Source organism: Lactuca virosa, chromosome 3, assembly GCF_052849685.1.
Source record: "Lactuca virosa cultivar CGN04683 chromosome 3, Lactuca_virosa_CGN04683_v6, whole genome shotgun sequence".
Lineage (NCBI taxonomy): Eukaryota > Viridiplantae > Streptophyta > Magnoliopsida > Asterales > Asteraceae > Lactuca > Lactuca virosa.
Window position 1 is genome coordinate 42,885,207 of NC_136428.1, and position 4,634 is coordinate 42,889,840.

The 4,634-nt window shown below is 35.0% G+C and overlaps 1 non-coding gene across 1 annotated transcript; it reads left to right on the top strand.

Annotated features, from left to right (window-relative positions):
• Positions 1 to 1,034: 1,034 nt before the first annotated feature.
• Positions 1,035 to 1,141, top strand: LOC145168079 (small nucleolar RNA R71). The gene has a single exon (XR_013741669.1). It is a non-coding gene; the product is annotated as a small nucleolar RNA R71 (small nucleolar RNA).
• Positions 1,142 to 4,634: the final 3,493 nt, after the last annotated feature.

The window sequence follows — 4,634 nt, forward strand, 5'->3', positions numbered from 1 at the left end:
CACAATCTTTCTTGAATCCGTCTTCCACATCATTTCATCATTTCCCACTCGCAATGTAAGCTTTGACACGTGAATATCCACTAAGGCTCACACGGTATTGATTAAAGGGCATCCAAGATAACTGAGACATCTTTATCCTCCTTCATATCTAGCACCACAAAGTCGATTGGAAAAATAAAATTTCCAATTTTTACCAATATGTCCTCAATTATGCCTCGAGGGTGAGTAACTGAACGATTGGCCATATGAATTGTCATTCTGGTAGCCTTCAATTCTGGAAGGTTGAGCTTTTGGTAAAATGAATATGGCATCAAATTTATACTCGCTCCAGAATCGGCTAAAGAATATGTCTTCATGTTATTTCCAAATTTATAATCGCTCGTTAACTAATGTAGTTAATTGCCCGAGTTGAGCTTCAATATTTTTAATGGATACTTTATGATTTCTCATGGTAGCATCAGTTGTATCGTGACGTTTTTCAGAAGCTTCCATGAATCTATGAAGCATTGACTCTAAGTCCAATTTTTCTCGGGTTGCGGTTGCTCCTTTTGGTAAAAGCCCTGGCCGGTTTGCCTATATTTCTCTTCTTTTTGCTTTTTATACTCATCATTTGTCAGCCATTACTTCTTTGGCTTTCTTCAATCTTCATCATAGCGGTCTCCGCTAGAGTAGAAAACTTGAGCTTTCCTATTCCCGTTTTCACCCAAATGGCAATCTTCTGTTAAATGTGTCCCATTGCAGTTTTCACAACCCACACGTATTGCGTGTATGGATTGGTCCATCTTAGTCATTCTTTGATCCATGCTACTTAACATTTCCAATACCATCGCCATATCTTCCGAAGCACCATTCCTGATCCCCTAGCTCCATCCTTATGAGGTTTGTGATATTCCCGTGAATGCTTTGAAAATTCTTCGATTAGTTCTTTAATTTCAGCAAGATTCTTCTTAGTTAAAGGTCCTTGAGAATCAAGGAGTTTCCTTGTTGTGACCTTCACCCCATCGTAGAAGATCAATACTTCTTGTTGCTATTTTAGATCATTTTGATGACAATTCCTAATCAACCCCTTTTATTGCTCCCACTCCTCGTATAAAGACTCTCCCACTTGTTGCTCAAAATTAGCTATGGCCTTTTTAAGTTTAGCAACCTTGGATGGTGGGTAAAATTATTGGAGGAATTCTTCACGCATCTGTGCCCAAGTGGTGATTGAACCCGTTGAAAGTGCCTTCAACCAATCTTTTGCTGCTCCTTTAAAATTAACCAGAAGCATTCTTAACAACACCATCTCTCGTGGTACATTCGGAATATTGAAGTAATCGGCTATGTCATTGACTTCAACGAGGTGTTCGTATGCATCTTCATGGTATTTTCCGGAAAATGGAATATCCTTTAGCGCGGAAAGGATGTATCCCTTAAGCTCGAAGGTAGAAGTAGCGGGAATCGCTGGTTGCACAAGTCCTGGACCGGTGTCCTCTTGTATTCTTTTTCTTGTATGCCTCCATCATCATGTCATCAATGTCCATCATGTTGTTTTTTGGCTCGCTTTTGGGTTCGCTACTTCCGTCTGTTTCTGTTTCGGGCTCATAACCAGCTTCCTTTTTGTTAGGAGTCTTCTCAAAGATCTCGAATATGCTTTCGATTTTCGGGATGTTACTTGATCCTCTTACGTTCTAGCCCTTCTTTTTATGAAAAGTTGACACTGGATCTTCAAGTGGTGGTGTTAATGGTGTGTTTTATCCGCGGGTCATAAACTACTGAAACAAAAACAAAAATAACGTAAAAACGAACTAAAACTAATTAAAAAGTCCTACTGAACAATTACCAGGACGTAGTGATAATGCCACCTCGTGGTATAGCAGATAAACTAAACAGAAAGTATAAACGAAACAAAACCTGAAATATGAGAGCTCACGTCGTGGGCTTCAAGAACTCACGTCGTGAGTTCAGTATTTCAGAAAAAAAATTAATGCTAAAAATTAACTTTTGCAGGTTTACCCCACAAAAAGGATTGATTAATCTAAAGCAATTAAATTAAAAATTAAACTTGCTGTTCCCCGGCAACGGCGCCAAAAACTTGATGTACGTAATATTATACCTACTACTTTTACCAACTATTTAACTAACTATTACGACTAAGGCAGTGGACCTACTCACAAATAATATAGCACAAACAGTCGGTTATCGAACTCAGGGAACGAATTTAGTCTACTAACCTAACTACTAACAGATTAATCTAAAAACAAGCGATAATTAAAAAGGGTTTTATCTAATTTTTCAAGTTCAGAAAAACTTAAACACTTAACTAAAAACCGTTTTAATCAATATATTAAAAACACTTTCGTTTAGTTCTAATCCATCTTTTTCCTATGGTTAGTTACTATTTATAGGTTATTAAAGTTGGTTACCAATTATTATGTAGTTAGCAATTTGAGTCCAATTTACTAATATTTTCAACAATTCATGTACTACCATGTATAGTCATACATAAGCAAACACAGAATTAGTTATTAACTATAGATGGGCTATGTAAGATTTATCTAAACATACACAATTATGTTCTCCAACACAACTAAATTTGTTACTTTGATTACTTGATCTAGATGTGGTCACTTCTAGCTCTAGCAATTTAATAGTCACCAAATCACTAGGTAAACAAGTTCATGTAATTTAATGGTCACTAAGCTACACTTAACTTGAATTTAAGCAGCAAAGTCACAAACTTTAACATGCTAGGTAATGATAATCAAACACAAGCACAAAATCAACTTATAAAATCCATAAATTAATAAACTAAGCCTAGATTCAAGGTTTCATCTAGCTAAACGAAAGCAAATGAGTTTAGCTACTCATGACTGAAACTAAACACACAAATTCATAAGCAATTGACATGATTCAAGTGAATCAAATCGAATGTGATGATTAGATCTCCAAATGCTTAATCTTCAAGCAACTCTCCTCCAAAAGAATGATTTCACACTCTTTTGCCCTCAAATTTCGAATATCTCAGACTATCTTTCCTCCAAAAAATTCCCTCAATCGATAATGCAAAAGGCTTTATATAGTTTTGGAAATTCTCCGTTCACATCGTGAGAATAAGAGTCTCACGTCCTGATCTTGGTGGATATCCGTATCGTACAAGGATTCTGCCTTCCACATGCTAATCTTCTAAGTTTCACACATCACGTCGTGACCTTGAGTTGTTCTATCTTGAGATTGGTTTTTCGCTGGAATCTTCTTTTTTCAAGCTCCACTCCTCCAAAGTTCCAATGCTTGTCACTTCTCGTCCTTATTCTTCAAGAGTGTCTTAATTTGCTACAAAATGTAAATTAATTCAATAAGTATCACATATCTGTGAAATTAACCAAAATATTACTTAAAATGTATTAAAATATTGCCAAAAATGTGTGTAAATATTGAAATACCATTTATCATCGTACTTATTTCATAGTAACATAAAATTTATAACCTTTTAGCATAAGATTAATTAATACAAATTATACTTCACTGCGAGACGACCATGTTGATATAAACGTTGTGACAATCCGAGCTCATATAAAGAAGTTATGGTCGTTCGAAGTTGAACGAAAGTATAGCTGAATTCAAGAAAAGCACAGGGCACCCTGTTAAGTGACATGGTGCGCCCACGCCGACATCAGACACAATTTAAGTCTAGAAAATAGTTCCATTTGGCTCATTTTGTGTTTCTCTCAAACTGGAACTGATATGAGGCGACTTTAAGTTCTGAAGACACTTGGAAGAAGGTACAATCAAAGGGTATACGTTACAATTGAAAGGTCCAGTATGCTCAAGAGTCATATTAAAGTGATATTGCTAAATAACATATGATACTAATGGGTAACACTAACAACAACTTGATGCAATTGATTATTTATTAGAAATTGATTTTAATAAATATTCAAGAAAAATCTTATAATTAAATTGGAAATTATTTATTTCATGGAAATAATAAATTCCATTAGCAAGTAACTTAATATATCATATGGTATGATTTATAAGTCATGTAAAAAACTTTTGGACTATTTGAATCCTTTTGTCTTTTTCCTAAAACACAAGGTTTATATTTTATAAAAGAGTTTATAAAAGTTTACTTTCTTTCTTCTTCTTTATGAAATTTATCTTCTTTTTTATAATCATGCTTTAAAGGCATGGGAGGCATGATTATGATAATGGGGACAAGTTTGCTTAAAGTGCTAAGGACTAATGGTTAATACCTTCACTTTTTCCATATAAATATGAGGCTTGCATATGGCTAGAGTGCTGATTCCTTCTTCTCTTCTCCATGGCCGAGATCTCTCTAAGAGACTCTCCCTCTCTTTTTTTCTTTGAGTTATTGAAGATTACTTGCATATCTTTTTCTCTCTTGAAGTTTATATAGGTTATGAAGTTCAAGCTTAAGAGTTTAAGAGTTTATGGACTAGCATCTACATGAAGTTGAGTCATCTTTGGTGTCTCAAAGGTTCCACATTCTACATCAACTTCCAAGCCTCCCAAGAGGACCCAAAGAACTACAAAGGTTGTTATTTCTTCACTTCTTCTTTGGTTGGTGTTTTAATCTTTCTATAACTTGCAAAAGGATCCTTGGTGGGTATAAAATGTTTATGTTACTTCAAAAT